Raw genomic sequence first — 18,500 nt, 5'->3', positions numbered from 1 at the left:
GTTAATATTTTGCATATTTTCCTCAGTAAATCAACCTCTGTGGCCCTGCCCAATATCACATAACTTTTAATAGATGAAGATTCCAGGCTTTCATGTTTGGCAGAATTCAGAGCAAGTGACATTCCTTCTCCATTTTACATCAATAAATTAAAGAGCCAGTCCAAAAACACTGTAATCTTACAGACTTTATACTTGTGACCAAATAAATCCAGCATGCTAATCCACAAAGCTCGTTAAATAATTTGTTTCACAAAGGGCTTTTAAAATGAAATTGAATTTCATCTAGGAAGTGAACTTATGTCACTTTCAAATGAATATTCAACAGAATTGTTAAAAGATTCCCTTGGGGACTTGTATAACTTACTATACAAATAACAAAATAAAGCATATTCATGCACTTTTTAAGATCGATATAATCACTCAGTAACAATATCACTTTGAGAGTATGTAATAGCTGTTATTGTTTTAATATTGTACATGTAAGATGATCAGGGAAAATCAGAGGCCTCTTATAATACACAGCTGGAAATGTGTTGCTGGAAAAGCGCAGCAGGTCAGGCAGCATCCAGGGAACAGGAGTGGATTTGACTGAGACAGGCTGGGGGGAGGGGAAATGAGGAAACTGGTGAAATCTGAGTTCATCCCTTGTGGTTGGAGGGTTCCTAGCCGGAAGGTGAGGCGTTCTTCCTCCAATCGTCGTTTCGCTGTGGTCTGACGATGGAGGGGTCCAAAGACCTGCATATCCTTGGTGGAGTGGGAGGGGGAATTGAAATGTTGAGCTACAGGGTGGTTGGGTTGGTTGGTCCGGGTGTCCCAGAGGTGTTCTCTGAACCTCACTTTCTCCTCTTATAATACACAGCAAAGTACACAGAGTGTTGTCAGTTTTTCTATCATTCATTGATGGGATGTGTACATCACTAGCTGGCTAATATTTATGCTCATCCCTACAGTTGTCCTTGAATACATATAATATAATGTATCATAATATTATTACAATCATTACTGTTTCAGAATGATGATGCTCTCAAAATGGATACTGACTATAAAAGTGACTTATTAACAGAAATCAATGATGATTACTGATGGATCAAATACAAATGATTACCCCTAACACAACAAATTTCATGTAAATTCTGATGTCCAGTGAATTAATCAAAAGAGAAGCATTTTATGCACACAGGCTTCCTGCTGGTTATGGTTAAAGGCCAGATATTTCATCAAGCATAATGATTATTAATGAAACTGAACCTGGCTTTTAATTCCCTCTCTCTTGCAAGCAACAACTATAAACTAGGTTCAAGGTAGGAAAAAACTAATCTGCTATGAAGTCAGACAGCAGAAATAACAACATGCCACTCAGTATGATTGCCATTGCTGCAATGGTACGAACAAGACAATTTAGAATTACCAATCAGGAAATGTTTTGTCATTTGTAGTTCCTTAATTCCACTTATGTCACACTTCCAGGATTGCCTAGATTCTTTGCTTATTATAAGTTAAGTATATGGTATTGGGCAGAGGTTGATTTACTGTGGAAAATATGCAAAATGTTAACATTGACAGACAAAACTTGAACATCCATTACCTCCTGTTGTCTGTTGTCTCCAAGTCTCACAGGGAAATGTTGGATTTTGTAAACAGTTAGACTAACTTGTCTTTTTATCTTTAATTCCAAAATAGAACAGTGGTGGTTGGCTGGATGTGTAATAGACAAAACACAACAGCGAGGCACAACCTAATTCAACAATCTTTTCCCACTTCACAACTTTCACATGTGTTTTTCTGACCATTTCAACAAATTCAGTGTTGCACATGGAATGGTTTGTATTGAAATCTTAGTCCTCAGGTCATGGTTGTAAGAGCTCTTCTGTAATCTTGCTTAAAGTGAAGAAGGATTGCAGTGATGGATGAAGTGAAATATGATGGTGAGACCTACCACCACTCTGATCTGAATTTTTCACCTCTGCCAGGATCACTGCTGACTGCTCCTTTGGCAGGCTCTCAGGGCATGGGTTGCTAATGGATTTTCTAGACATCTATCCCAAAATTCTGCTGATTCCTGAAACTGTGTGGGAAGGCGGCATTGGGTCTCAGAAAGCATCTGTAGAGCCACCCTGCACAAAGAAATAGGGCCTTTTATTGTTCTTTCCCAACCTGACAGAACTGCTGCATATTAAGGAGAATCTGATCCAGTATCACTATACATGGAGCCAGGTGGTTAAATTTTATTCATTTATTGCTCATCCCTAATTGCCTTTGAGAAGGTATTGATGAACTACTTTATTGAACCACTGCAGTCCATTTGGAGTAGGTAGGCCCACAACATGAATTAGGGAGTTCCAGGAGTGACACTGAAGATATACATGAGTGAGCATCGTTGACCAAGCTTACATTAACCAAAACATATTTGTGCGCCTGTAGTGAAATCTAAATTGCCATTGATTTTTACAGAAGAGTAGACTTGCATTGTTTAATTCATCAAATTGAGCTGCTGGAATTACAAATGCGAACATTTCTTGTCCATTACCTTTCTGTCACATAGCAACAGAAAATAGTTCATAGCAACAGCTGAAGAAACTCCTGATTTATAAAGACAGCTGTCATATCTTAAAACATGTTGTACAACTCACATCTGAAATTACGCCACAGAGACCGTCACAATGGCACCCTTTATTTATACATGGAAAGTCCTTGACACTAGTCCAGCTTGCTCAGTGCCAGCTCTCAGAGTGTCAGAATATCTGTTTCTTTTCTTTTTTTTCTTCTCTTTTATTTTTTTCTTTTTTTATATTAACCCTCACACTACCGCCTAACTGCAGTAGTGCTTATTTTTTCCCCAGCACCCATGTTGTGTGTGTGCAGGTGTGAGACAGTGTGAGAGACACAAGATACACGAATCTTTATTCAATTTCCACCACCAGGAAGATAGGAAGACACCTGAGTGGCCAGTGACAAGCAGTGCCCTTCACAAAAGGCAATGCTGCGTGAAGAATATCTGTATTTTTTTCCCAGCACCCAAGGTCTGTGTGAAGAGGTGTGAGACACAGTGAAAGACACAAAGTGCACGAATCTTTATTCAATTTCCACCACCAGGAAGATAGGAAAACACTCTGGTTCTTTTTCTCTTTTTAAATTTTTTTTTAAACCCCCACACTACCGCCTAACCGTGGTAGTGCTTATTTTTTCCCCAGCACCCATGATGTGTGTGTGCAGGTGTGAGACACAGTGAAAGACACAAAGTGCACGAATATTTATTCAATTTCCAACTCCTGTTTGTTTTTTGCTTTTTTTTTCTCAAGATAGGCAAACACCCGAGTGGCCAGTGACAGAAACTCCTGTTTGTTTTTTTTTTCTTTTTTTTTTCTTAACCCCCACACTACCACCTAAGTGCGGTAGTGCTTATTTTTTTCCCCAGGACCCATGTTGTGTGTGTGCAGGTGTGAGACACAAGGTATACGAATCTTTATTCAATTTCCACCACCAGGAAGATGGGAAGACACCTGAGTGGCCAGTGACAAGCAGTGCACTTCACAAAAGGCAATGCTGTGTGAAGAATATCTGTTTATATCTGTCAGCTTGAACTCCCTGATTGGATCAGGTTAATAAACCCAATCAAGGAAATCATATTCACTGGAGGTCTATCTGGCTGACCTCATTACAATCACTATATCCCTCCCCCTCTCAATCCGAGGATTTGCCTTGTTTTTTTTTGTAGCATCTCCTGGGGTGTTTTAGCACCAGGTGAAGTTCCTTCAACTCATAATCAGTGTACAATGCACAGGAGTTTGCCTCTTGCACTCAGAGTGTCTCAGGAGAAATTCATTCTCTTTGTCCAGCAGCAAAGGCGACGATGTGTGAGATTTGCCGTGTTCATCTCAGGCTCAGAGGCCTCTTCAATACTTGACTGAGTGGAAGAACCCATAGGTTCTGACAGCCTTTCCAACTGTTTTGAAGAGCAGGACATGTTTTGCTCCCACATCGTATGCAAGTTTGTGTTTTCGTATGATTCACGTGCTTCAGTACCATCACACCTACCCAAATGTCATTCATCACTGGTCCTGACCTTGCATCAATAATGTCTCTTACCCATGCAGGGCCATTTCCGTGGTTCCTATACTAAACTTCATCCCCTGCAGTAAACTGTCTCTTGCTTGGCGGAGTCTAGTGTCCAGCATTAGCATTCCTTATGCCATTTCACCCTACTCTCCGGCTCCAGAAAGATCAGATTTAACCTGCTGCGGAGTCATCTCCCCATTTGCTGGAGCTATACCTATTGTTGAATGAGGGAGTGAACATATCATCAAATAGGAACTGGAACAGTTTGATGTCTAGTGAAGCAGTTGGCTATTTCTTTAAGCCTGCTTTCAAAGTTTGGACTGCTGTTTGTGTCAGACCATTGGAAGATGGATGGTATGGAGCTGGCCTAATATGTCAAATTCCTGTTGGTAAACAATGGCCCATTATCTGTGACCAACACTTCTGGGAGAAGTATTTCAAAAAATGCACGTAATTTTTCTATTGTTATTTCCGTGTTTAATAAATGCACTCAATGCATGTCCAGCCATTTTGAATGGGTGTCCATAATGACTAAAAGCATAGGTCCCATGAAAGGACCTGTGTAGTCATGTGTAACTGAGTCCAGAGTTTATCCAACCATTTCTATGATGGTAGGGGGCTGCTGGCTGTAATTTTTGTCCTTGTTGGCCCTTTGGGCACTGTCCAACTAATGTGGCTATGTCTGCATCCAAGCCTGGCCAACAGACATAATCCATCTCCAACATCTTTATTTTGGAGACCTCAGGATGACCCTGGTGGAACCAATATTTGGCAGCAACCTTTGCTCAGAACAATCACTCTTGCTCTCCATAATAATATGTCACCCTCTTCTGTGATCTGGTCTAAAAGTTTCAGTTCTAGTTGTGATAGCTTTTTGGTTTCCACAAGCTGTTTCTATTTTGCCAGGGCCAAATCTTTGTGTCCAAAGTCTGACATTGTCAACTGTGCTCAGAAAATTTAAAACCATTACAGACTCTTCCAGCAGCGGTACCACCAGTGTTATACCTGCCAATGGGAGGTGATTCAATGCATCCTCATTCATTAGCTGACCTTCCAGTTGATGTTCCAAATTGTAATTATTTGCACTTTAATATTAGAGTCCATCACAGAATTCAGCCAGAAGCTATGGGCAGTACTCCCTTGTCTTCTTTAAATAGACCTACCAGGGATTTGTGGTCTGTTATTATTATATATTTGCATCTGTAAAGGTATTGTGGAATGTCCTGACTCCAGATATGACTGCCAAACTTTCCTCCTTTATTTGATCATATTTACACTCTGCATTAACCAAAGTCCTGGATGCATATGCTATTAAGCATTCCTCTACATTGGGCCACCTATGAGCTAATACTACTCTGATGGCATGTGGGGCAGGGGTTCATCGTATGTCAGTACCAGATCTCCCTTTGTATAATTGTGTGCTAACACCTTAGAGCTGTTTCTTCACTTTGCTGAAAGCTATGGCTTGGCTACGCAACCATTTCCAAGGCTAATCTTGGATGCAAAGGATGGAGGCCAGGTTATGTATGAACTTTCTGTAGTAGTTCTCCAACCCACAGAAAGACCAAGGCTCCAGTACGGACGTGGAAGCGGTGACACTTTTGATCATCTTCCCTTTACTGTCCAACAGATGTAATCTGCAGTCCATGTAGGGCATTTGGGGTGCCTGGAAAACACATTTTCACTTTCTAGTTATATGCCACCACCCCCCTCCCCCCACCCCACCACCAGAGAACCAATCAGGACTAAAGGCTATGTTCAAGTTCTCTAAGTGCTCCTTATTGATCTTCCCTGTTATTTGTACGTCATCTAGATAAACGGTGACCTGGAGTAGACCTTGCAAAATGTTCTCCATCATCCACTGAAAAATTGCACAGGCTGATGATACCCCAAATAGCAGTCTCTTATATTGGTACAAACCCTTCTGGGTATTGATTGTGGCATACTTCTGGAAATTCTCATTAAACTACAATTGCACATAGGCATGGCTCATGTCCAGCTTTGTAAAGGACAGCTCCCCCTGCTAGATTTGCGTATAAATCCTCTGTGTGAGGGATTGGGTATTTATCCAGCTGTGCAAAGCAGTTTACAGTTTGTTTAAAATCTACGCGAAGGTGAAACGACCTACCAGGCTTCAAAATTGGAATGACCAGTGCTGCCCATTCCGCAAACTGGATTGGTTTGATGATCCCTTCATTTTCCAGCTTTCTGACTTTTTGCCTGTAAGTTAAATGGTACTGGACAGGCCTTGCAGAATCATGGAATTGCTCCCTGGTCAACATGCAAGGTGGACTTGGCTCCTTTGATATCTCCAGACTTTCCTGAAAATCTTCCAGGTACTTAAATCAGGACTTCATTCAGGCAGCCATTTTCTAATCGAAAAATTTGAGCAGATCAAGATGAATCTTTCACAAACAATTTTTCCCCATCAGGCAATGGTAACTGAACCAGCTGTTTCTGATTAGAGACTGGAAAGGAAGTTGTACCCTTAATCCATAAAGGTTTCTTGGTATAGGTTGTCAGTCTGGCAGAGGTCATGCACAAATGTAAAGGTTGGAGTCCAGACCAAATTTTGTTAAAGACTGTTTCTGCAATCATTGAAATGGCCACATTGGTATTGACCTCCATTAGAACTGTGTGACTATTTAACGAGGAGTTTATTTTGATTGTTTCCAATTTGGATGTTGCTGAGCAATTTAATTGTTCCAAGCCTGATAGAGGTGGATGTTCCAGGGTGTGCACTCTCCTTGTTACTGGCTTATGAGTTTTCTTACTCAAGTTATGTCCAGTGGGACTCCTTTGCTGTCTCAAGTCCACATATCAACAACAAATACAATGACCTGCCAGCCTGGATCCCGAAGAAAATGTTAACTGACTGGCCTAGAATTGGCTTTGTTTTCGGGTTTTGCTGTGGTCTGACCTACAGTCCCTCTGATCAGGATATGTTGTGAATGTGGCTTTATGATTGCTTTCGCTCAAGTGGTGTTGCCCAAACCCAGTGGGACTGCGGAGGGTATCCATTTCCATCAGAATAATCTGCAATTCATATGTTCCATTTGCTGTATCTTCCAATGATAAAGTCAGTTGTAGTGAGTTTTTGAAGTCCAGTTGGGCTTCAGCTAATAGGCACTTTTGCATGGCTACTTCATTAATCCCACCAACTGGTTTCTGAGCATCTCGCTAAGGCTTAAACGAAAGTCCCATCCCTATGCCAATGTCTTCAACTCATCAAAAATCCCAACACAGATTCCCCGGGTCTCAAATTGCCAAGTAAACCAGTATCATCTCAGAATTAGAGGAGGCTTGGGGTCATAACATTCCTTAACTAAATCTATTAGTTTTTGAAAGGTTCTGATATCTGATACCTCAGGGAAATGTTGGCTCCTAATAACCAAAAAGGCTGTGGGTACACAAGCTGTCAGGAGAATTATTCATTGCTTTTCATCTGCCTCGATGTCATTTCCCCCCCCCCCCCTCAAAAAATAACACATTCTTTTCACATATGTGGCCAGTCCTCAATGGCAGGAATGAACACGTCAAGCTTCCCAAATAATGCAGGAAATGCTTACTCCAACTCAAAGACGACTGTTGCAAGCGTGTTTCTTAAGGAACACACTTTACTTTCATTGCCACTGAAATAACTCCGCAGTGGCTGATATCCTGTGACCATGTCACTCTTTATTTACACAGGGAATGTCCTTGACACTGGTACAATTCCCTCAGGCCAACTCCCAGAGTGTCCAAATGTTTGACACTTTTTTTTCTATTTCTTTTTCTTTCTTTTTTTCCCCTTTTTACCCCCATACTATCACCTAACAGCGGTAGTGCTTATTCTTTCCCCAGCACCCATGTTGTGTGTGTGAGACACAGTGAAAGACACAGTGAAAGACACAAGGTGCACAAATCTTTATTCAAATTTCCATCACCAGGAAGAAAGGAAACACCCGAGTGGCCTATGACAGGCAGTGCCCTTCACATCAAAGACACTCTTCTTTTTATCTGTCAGCCACGGCTCCCTGATTGGACCAGATTAACAGCCCCAATCTGGAAACTCATATTCTATGAGGTCTATCTGGCTGACATTGTTACAAACACTACAGGCTGTCTTCTATTTTCTTTTCTTTTTGCTCTTCTGTAAATAATGTTATTCAGCACTTTCCAACAACATGACAGTTTCATTAGAACCAACAAGTTTAAAATTACAATAACTTCTGCGGTGATATTTATTTTTGTAATGTTGTCAGTATAAATGAAAATTTAACAATGGGCTTTTTGTATCCGAATTGATTTTTCCATTTGATGAAAAACATTGTCAGCACTGCAAAGCAAAAAGCCTTCAAAGAAAAGAGCCAGGAAATTAAGCAGATTTACCTTTAATACAACAATGGATTGGGATCTATATACAGACACTAGTGAACATAATTTTCTCTGCCAGAGACTTAGGGTAGGTTTCGCAACAGTTCAGTGGTCAAATGAGTGGATGAGGAGTCAATCTAGGGGTGAAGCAAAGACAAAAATATAGGACCATACTCAAATAGTTGGAGGATAGGCATGTCGTGGTAGCAACTGATGAGTTGTGGAGGTAGGGAGCAGAAGAAAGCAAAGGGAAAAGGATAGAGGGCAGATGATGGGAGAATTCTTTGGCTGCCAATGGACTGTAGTTTTAATAAGGATCAGTGAGGGACATGTCTGCATTTCCCAGATTGACACTTGAGAAAATGTTTCTAAATAAATCGACCTTTTAAATTCTGTTCATTAAGTCATATGTAGACTTAGTATTCCTGCATGAAGGAATACATTTAGTTGGAATAAATTTGAGAAAGAAACATTAAACTCTTCTTTGCCTATGCAAGGTGTCTGGTGCCTTTTATTAGCCATGGGACTGGGACACCTGTACTGATATGATAGACATCACATTTCTGGTTCTGAATGTAAAATGTAATTGTGTACATACCTCCAATATTTGGTTTCAATTTCATGTGTGTCTCAGATTTCTAAGTCTTTGTATTTTTCATCTGGTATAACACTTTTACAAAGATGCAAGCATTAATCTCAAATACTCAGATGAGCAAAGTAGTCATCTGTTCATATCTAACATAATCCAACAATTCCTGCATAGTTCAGATACTTTTTTAGTTTTATTAAGACAGTTTTCTTTCTCAACCTCAACTACCCTTATGTATATTCATAAGACATCATTAATACTTAAAATAAATTACTTGTAAGCTTATGGTTGTGAAATGACTCAATTTGTGATTAATTCAGCAAACATTATCTATGTAGCTGGGACCATTTTTAAAAAATGATCAGTATCTCTGCCATGTCAAAGCTTATTGTATATCTTACTTAGGAGAAATGATGTTTGATTTCATAATAATATGCTTAGTATGACATCTAATTCAGCCATAAAGTATTTTATCATCTGAATTTGCCTGATTTATTTTCTACATCTTGACTTTCCATCATTATCTCTTTATACTTACTTGTTGATTAAAGCTTTTAGATTGCATCACATCCAATTATCGATCCCACAGGAATATTGCTTAAAGTCTAGGAAATTGTGTGATCCTTCATTCAATTTTCATTTGATGTTAAGAAATTATTAGCTCTCTTTTGGAAAAGGAAGTTAATGATTGTCAATAAAGTAACAATATAACAGTCATTAATCTAAATGCAGGACCGAAAGATTTCAAGGATTATATTTTGGTTGATACTTTAGGCTGACAGATGTAAGTTAGCAGTATACCTATTTTACTAGAGTTTCAAGAATATCGTTGCCTTCAAAGTGGTAATGTAATAAGTAGTTGTTTGTGGCACAGAACAAAAGAAAAAGGTTTCAGCAGTCATAGAGTCATAGAGATGTACAGCATGGAACAGACCTTTTGGTCCAACCCGTCCATGCCAACCAGATATCCTAACCCAATCTAGTCCCACGTGCCAGCACCCGGCTCATATCCCTCCAAACCCTTCCTATTCATATACCCTTTTAAATGTTGCCATTGTTCTAGCCTTCACCACTTCCTCTGGCAGCTCATTCGATACATGTACCATCCTCTGCATGAAAACGTTGCCCCTTAGGTCTCTTTTATATCTTTGCCCTTTCACCCTAAACCTATGCCCTCTAGTCTGGACTCTCCCACCCCAGGGAAAAGACTTTGTCTATTTATCCTATCCATGCGCTCATAATTTTGTAAACCTCTATAGGGTCACCCCTCAGCCTCCGATGCTCCAGGGAAAACAGCCCCAGCCTGTTCAACCTGTCCCTATAGCTCAAATCCTGCAACCCTGGCAACATCCTTGTAAATCTTTTCTGAACCCTTTCAAGTTTCACAACATCCTTCCGATAGGAAGGAGACCATAATTGCACTAAAAGTAGCCTAACCAATAACCTGGACAGCCGTAACATGGCATCCCAACTCCTGTACTCAATATTCTAACCAATAAAGGAAAGTATACCAAACGCTGCCTTTATTGTCCTATCTACTTGCGACTCCACTTTCAAGAAGCTATGAACCTGCACTTCAAGGTCTCTTTGTTCAGCAACACTCCCTAGGACCTTACCATTAAGTGTATAAGTCCTGCTAAGATTCACTTTCCCAAAATGCATTTATCTGAATTAAACTCCATCTGCCACTTCTCAACCCATTGGCCGATCTGGTCAAGATCCCGTTGTAATCTGAGGTAACCTTCTTCACTGTCCCCTACACCTCCAATTTTGGTGTCACCTGCAAACTTACTAACTATACCTCTTATGCACACATCCAAATCATTCATATAAATGATGAAAAGTCATGAACCCAGCACCAATCCTTATGGCACTCCACTGATCACAGGCCTCCAGTCTGAAAAACAACCCTCCACCACCACCCCTCTGTCTTCTACCTTTGAGCCAGTTCTGTATCCAAATGGCTAGTTCTCCCTGGATTCCGTGAGATCTAACCCTGCTAATCAGTCTCCCATGGGGAACCTTGTTGAACACCTTACTGAAGTCCATATAGATCACATCTACCGCTCTGCCCTCATCAATCCTCTTTCTTACTTCTACAAAGCACTCAATCAAGTTTGTGAGACATGATTTCCCATGCACAAAGCCATGTTGACTATCCCAAATCAGTCCTTGCCTTTCCAAACACATGTACATCCTGTCCTCCACACAAAGGCCGCCTTGCTGATCTTTGAGGGGCCTTATTCTCTCCCTTGTTACCCTTTTGTCATTAATGTATTTGTAAAAACCCTTTGGATTCTCCTTAATTCTATTTGCCAAAGCTATCTCATGTCCCCTTTTTGCCCTCCTGATTTCCCTATTAAGTATACTCCTGCTTCCTTTATACTCTTCTAAGGATTCACTCGATCTATCCTATCTATGCCTGACATATGCTTCCTTCTTTTTCTCAACCAAACTGTCAATTTCTTTGGTCATCCAGCATTCCCTATACCTACCAGCCTTTCCTTTCACCCTAACAGGAATGTACTTTCTCTGGATTCTCGTTACCTCATTTCTGAAGGCTTCCCAATTTCCAGCCGTCCTTTACCTGTGAACATCTGCCCCCAATAAGCTTTTGAAAGTTCTTGCCTCATACTGTCAAAATTGGTCTTTTTCCAATTTAGAATTTCAACTTTTAGATCTGGTCTATCCTTTTCTATCACTATTTTGGAAATAATAGAAATATGGTAGCTGGCCCCAAAATGCTCCCCCACTGACAGCTCAGTCACCTGCCCTGCCTCATTTCGTAAGAGTAGGTCATGTTTTGCACCTTCTCTAGTAGGTACATCCACATACAGTCACATGATACACCTATCATATGTCATTATTTTCTTCCTCACTGCAAATCTATTATGGTATATAAAGTTGCAATCACATTTTTTGAACAAATTGATGTGTTGAGATGCATGTGGAGAATGCAGTTAAGATTTTCCTGGCAGGCACAATGGACACAAAATTACAATTGTTTGATCAATTTTAGGATGCTACATGTAGCCTTCAAGCTCCAAAGTTATGTTAGTGGCACAGATAGAGACTTTTGTGTCAAACTGTGTCAGTTGCCATGTTAGTAAAAGGTGTGATTAGCATGCAGTGAAAGATTGCTGGAAATATACAGAGCATGCAGATCACAATATCAATTAGCATGTTGTTTTTGAATTCAACATTCCTTGTGGAATTTAGAAGATGGGGACACAATCTCAAAATAAGAGGCTTAAAATAAGAGTTAAGGACTGAGATGAAGATGAATTTCTTCACTGAAAAGGTGTGAAGCTTTGAAATTGTCTATACCCAGAGGGTTGTTGATTCTTTAAAATATTTAAGTCTGAAACAGACAGATTTTTGGTTCCACAGGAAATAAAGGGATATGGAAATTGGGCAGGAGAATGGAGTTGAGGTTAACATGTTAGTCCTGAAAAGCAGATTCAGCTAAAGTTATCGTATCTACTACTCCTTCTCCTATTTCTTCTGCCCTTCAAACTTGATTAAAAGGCTAAATCTTTCGGTGAGAGTTAGAAAAAGCTTTATCTTCTAGACAGCTTTGATTGACAGATTGGTAGAAAAGAATAGGCTTTGCTGTTCCACAGTTTCAGTACAAATCTTTGTTGATTTTGCCGACAGATGTTAATATATTATCATGAATGTTTGGCTGAGATTTAAAGCTAGTATTTTCTCAGCAGGCAGTTCTAAGTTCACAATTTGACTGACACCTTAAAAAAGCTAATGAGATTTTAAAACTTTGAATGGGCTTGAAGAAGAAGGGTTTTTTCAGGATCAAGTGTGTATGAGTGATGCCTGTATTAGATTGTTAGGTTCATTTTTTTGTCTCCCTGTGGCTTCTGAAGTCTGCTCCTGGTGGATACTGACTGAGTGATGATGGAGGTGACATGGGTGTATGAGCGGACATGAGGATGGGAGGGAAGAGTTGGCATGGAGATAGCATGGATGGAATGGGTGGGAAATAAGACAATCTGAGAGGTTAGGGCTACACAGCCTAACTGCTGCTAAAATAATTGGGTCAGTCCCAGAAAACCAAGCCAGTCCTTCTAACCAGCTCATCTCACCACTTGCCGATTTTCATGGTCCTGTTTAAGAAAAGATGGAGGCAGAAGTCAGGAAACTATAGGCCAGTTAGCTTGACCTCAATTGTTGATAAGATTTTAGAGTCCGTTATTAAGGATGATATTACTGAGTAGCAGCACAGCTTCATTAAGGGAAGGTCATGTCTGACAAATCTGTTAGAATGCTTTGAGGAGGTAATGAGCAAGTCAGACCATGGAGAGTTTATTTGGATTTATTTCGTGATCCATTTGACAAGGTAACCAACAGATGATTGCTAAATAAGATAAGAGCCCATAGTGTTAGGGACAAACTGCTGGCATGGATAGAGGTTTGGTTGACTAGCAAAAGGCAGAGAGTGGGGATAAAGGGATCTTTCTCAGGATGGCAGCTCATCATTAGTGGAGTTCCGCAGATGTCAGTGTTGGGACCACAACTATTCACATTATAAATTACCAATCTGAATGAAGTAGTTGAGAGTATAGTTGCTATGTTTATATATGACATAAATATAGATGGAGGCACAGTAGTGTTGAGGAAGAGGCAAGTCTGCAGAAGGACTTGGATAGGCATTAACTCTGTCCCTCTCTCCACAAATGCTGTCTGACTTACTGAGTATTTCCACAATTTTCTGTTGATTGTTCAAATTTCCAACATCTGTTTTTCTTTACTTTCCTATTATATGCTCCACAATGAACATTTGTAAGTGCGGTTAGTTTCTATTTAAGATGAGAAAAAAAATTATCACACAATGCAATGTGTAATTTTTCTGTTTACAAAGTTAGTTTTCTGTTACAGGTGAACTCATTGGTGCTAATTCCTGGAAGGTTTTGCATTTTTAAACTTGTAAGAGAAACCAGGAGTCATGTACCAAAGATTCATGTACATAGTTAGCTCAAGATATTCCCATTTGTACATGGGATTGTTTTGTGTGGTCCTTGTGAAGTTCAAGTCTTTTGGATATTACTGTCAGGATATTATATAGACCAGATTCAAAAAAGGTTGGTGCATGATATAATTGAGCAAATTGTTTGTAGTTTTTTGAATAAGCTGTGATGGTAATGTTGAAGTCTTACCTAGCACAAAGGAACATGGATGTGTTTGTTGGAAGCCAATCATTTCAGCCACATTATATCAATTCAGATGTCCCTCAGCATAATGCCCTAAACCCAACTATCTTCAGTTGCTTCATCAAAGGTGTTCCCTCTATCATAAGGTCTGCATAAGGGAGTACACTCATGATTGCATAATGTTCAGTGCCATTCGCGACTCCTCAAATACTGATTCAGCACTGAAACATCTCCCTCTTTTCTCTGTATTGCATGGTATTAAACACAGCATCTGTCTCCCATGCCATTTATTAATCTTCTAACCTGCATATTTCTATGCTAAATAGTTCAGGTCACAGTCCAGAGATAATTGAAGTTCTGCTTCTTAATTTGGACGTTAACCCTTTAACCTCACCAGCAGAATATCAATCCTGGTTTTTCCTTTGTTATTGGTTCCTACAAGGATCATGACAATCAGATGCTCACACATCACTGCCACTCCAATCTCCTCTCCAGCTTCAAGGAGGTGTCTTCAAACCAGCACTGGGCAGTCAACACAAATATCTTCAATTTGAACATCTAGTTCCTGCTGTGCAGACCAGTAACTGTTCCCTGACTACACTAGTCACTATCTCCAACTGTCCTTTCCCTTCCACTTCTCCAACTTAAATGGCCTTCTGAAACTTGGTACGATGATCATTCTTCCAATCTAGTCTGCAGTCCTTGTTCTCATTCATAAGTCCCTTCTGCTTTCTGGTCAACCCAAGCAAAGAAAAAATTATCACGCAATTGACTCCATCACTATATGCTGAATTCCCATGCCTACCTGTCCCACAGTCACACTCTCCTGTCCTGACAACTAATTAACTCTAAAGATTATACTTAAATCTAAGAGGCATGACTACCTCCCTCTCCTCCCTAATGATTCATAATGTTAGCACCGCAGGCTCCAGCTCAACAGTTCTGAACCAAATTTCCTCAAACTACATTTTCTCCTCACGGATACAGTTGTCCTGGATCACGATGTTCTCTACAAACTTCAACATGTTGCAGTTATGGAACATCACTTGCCTAGTCATGTCCATCGGACATCAATTTACTGATGAGTTCAAAAATTTTAGACTAGCTTTAAACAATGCAAGCGTTCTTCAAATTGTGTTCAGCATTCATAATATTGACTCCCTGCTGATGCATTGCAACTAGCACTGGCTGGGTACTGAAAGACAGCAAGAAAATGCTATGCTTCCATACTACAAACAATGGATTTAGCTTATTCACATATTATACTTGCCGATTTCTTTATCAAATGCTTTTAAAATTTTGTCCCTATTATTCCCAAACATAGGTAGATCAGACTAATGACAATTACTTTCCTCCCTCAATCAATATCACTAAATACAGATTAACTAGGCATTCTTCTAATTTGCTGTTTATGAGATTTGTTTTCCACAATTCAGCTGCACAATTTGCATACTTAACAACAGTAACTGCAATTTAAAGGTAATTCATTGGTTGTGGAGTGCTTTGAGAAATATAATCCAAAATGCTGTTTTCTCTCCATAATAGAAAAGAGATTTCTTCGGCACCAAAGCAGCTCAGAAATAGGATTCTTAAAATGGAGTTAGGAAATTCAACCCAATCTGTTCCACTTTTATATCTGGCTTCTTATGGACCATATCCTTGCCAGTGTTGTTTTTTCCCCACTCTCAGCTGTGTTTGCAAATCCTTGACTACTGTCCTGTTGACCACAAATGTGATTTTAAAAATTCAAATACAGCAACCAGATTCTAAATGCAGAGGTTAAAGAAGAATTTTAAAAGGATAAAATATAATTTTGTTAATGTTGCAAGCAATATTCTCAAAATTACATAGTCAATTAGGGTCGCATGGTGGCTTAGTGATTAGCACTGCTGCCTCATATGACCAGGGACCTGGGTTTGGTTCCACCCCTGGGGGACTGTTGTATGGAGTTCACACATTCTTGCTATCTCTGTGTGGATTTACCCTGGGTGCTCCAGTTTCCTCTCACAGTCTAAAGATATGCAGGTTAGATGGGTTGGCTATGCTAAATTGCCCCATAGTGTCCAGGGATGTGCAAGCTATATGGATTAGCCACAGGAAATGCAGAGTTACAGGGACAGGATGAAGGAGAGGGCCTGGGAAGGATGCTTTTTGAAGGGTTGGTGTAGATTCAATGGACTAAATGGGCTGCTTCCACACTGTAGGGATTCTAATTATTTGTTGTTTGTTGAGTACTATTAAATAGATACTGATTTCACAATGGATAATAAGAACACTTTATAACTGTAAATGGCCATCTGGTATGTATTTGGACTTGCCATTTTAAAAAAACCAAGACTGAAAATGTATTTCAGTTGAAAAAGATAACTGTTATCCCCAAATTGTCATAAAGTAAGTAACTAACTATTGTCCACAAAAGGCCCTGGGCATCTCTTTTCATTTAAAAGCGATCATTAACAATACAGGGAAAAAGTGAGGGTTGCAGATGTGTAGATCAGAGCCAAAAAGTCTGGTGCTGGAAAAGCACATCTGGTCAGGCAGCATTCAAGAAGCAGGAGAGTTGACATTTTGAGCATAAGTTTGTCAGGAATGTGGGGGGATCAAAGGAGGCTGAGAGATAAATGGGAGGGAGATGGAGCAGGGAGGAAGGTAGCTGGGAATGCAATAGGTAGATGAAGGCCCTTGGTGGAGTGGGAGGGGGAGTTGAAGTGCTCGGTCATGGGGCAGTGGGGTTGCCGTGGTGGTGGTGGCTGTAGGGGCTGCGTGGCTAATGGCATGTGAGCAGTTCCGGAAGCCGGGAGAAGGTTCTGGGATGATTGAGGAATCCCAAGTTTGGAGGTAAGTACATGAAAGTTTGGTATACTTACGTTACACCACCGCCCTGTGGCCGAACACTTCAACTCCCCCTCCCACTCCACCAAGGACATACAAGTCCTAGGCCTCCTCCACCACCAAATCCTAGCTACCCGATCACTGGAGGAAGAGTGCCTCATCTTCCACATTGGGACCCACCAAATACAAGGGATCAATGTCGATTTCACCAGTTTCCTCATCTCCCCTCCCCTGACCTTATCCCAAATCCAACCCTCCAACTCGGCACCGCCCTCTTGAACTGTCCTACCTGTCCATCTTCCTTCCCATCTATCCACTCCACCCTCCGCTCAAACCTATTGTTTTCTCCCCCACCTTCATCTACCTATCACATTCCCAGCTACCTTCCCCCCCAGCCCCACCCCACACCCATTTATCTCTCAGCCCCCTTTAGCGTCCCCCACATTCCTGATGTAGTGCTTATGCTCGAAATGTCCACTCTCCTGCTCCTCGGATGCTGCTTGACCAGCTGTGCTTTTCCATCACCCACACTTTTTGACTCATTAACAATACATACAATCAAAGCTTTTCATGAAAGTATCAGTTAAAAATACTCAAGCTGACTCTTGTTAAAGTCCAAGATATACTGATTGATAAAAGCAATTTATTGTGAATATGCCATGATTAGTAAATTAGCAAGGTAACAAAGGATACCATGACTAGCAGACATATTTTACACTCCATACCAGTCTGTTTAATTTATTAAATGTTTTAAGAATATATTAACTTGGGCCAAATGATTCATTAATCTAATGTAGCCTTACTGTCAACAAATTATTTTGCATTCTCAGCTTGTTAATGAAAGTTCGTACAATGGAAATAAAAGACTTCAAGATATTTTGCTCCAATTAAGCAGGTATTTTCAATGTCTTTTGAAATATATGCTTTCTTTTCAGCATCACCTATCCTAGATTATATGTGAAAATATATAACTAACATCGGATAGACATACAAGACTAAACTCGACAGACCAGCAAAAACAAACCATTGAGCAGTGTCAGCCACGTAACATTTGAACTAGAAGGGCAAGCAACTTATGAAGGATCGGTTCAGAAGTAGCTTCTTATTCCATAAAAAAAATCCCTTTATAAATTTTGAAAGCAACCTGGTAGATTTGTTGTGTTTATTTAATTTATTTCTGAAGACTCAATCAGCATAAGGTTATTATTCTGCAGATATTGATATAGTAAACTGCAGATTAGCACACAATACAAAGTTGCTTTATTATGTTACAATCACATGGAGGCAAAGGTGTCTATGCAAGTTGGACTCATTCATCTATATACCCTAGCATTTGTGCACAAGTACAGGGGTGTTCTGCATTTGTGTTTCTACAATGGTTGTTTTAATTTCCAAGTGTACAGGTGTGATTCAACACTATCATCAGCTGGTTATGGTGAAAACAAATAACATTCTGTTTTTTTTAAAGACCAGGTCAATACTATCAGTGACCATATTGAACA

Source organism: Chiloscyllium plagiosum, chromosome 20 (assembly GCF_004010195.1).
Source record: "Chiloscyllium plagiosum isolate BGI_BamShark_2017 chromosome 20, ASM401019v2, whole genome shotgun sequence".
In the NCBI taxonomy this organism is placed as follows: Eukaryota; Metazoa; Chordata; class Chondrichthyes; order Orectolobiformes; family Hemiscylliidae; genus Chiloscyllium; species Chiloscyllium plagiosum.
The sequence above is the reverse complement of the archived record's forward strand: the minus strand, read 5'-3'. Positions refer to the sequence as shown.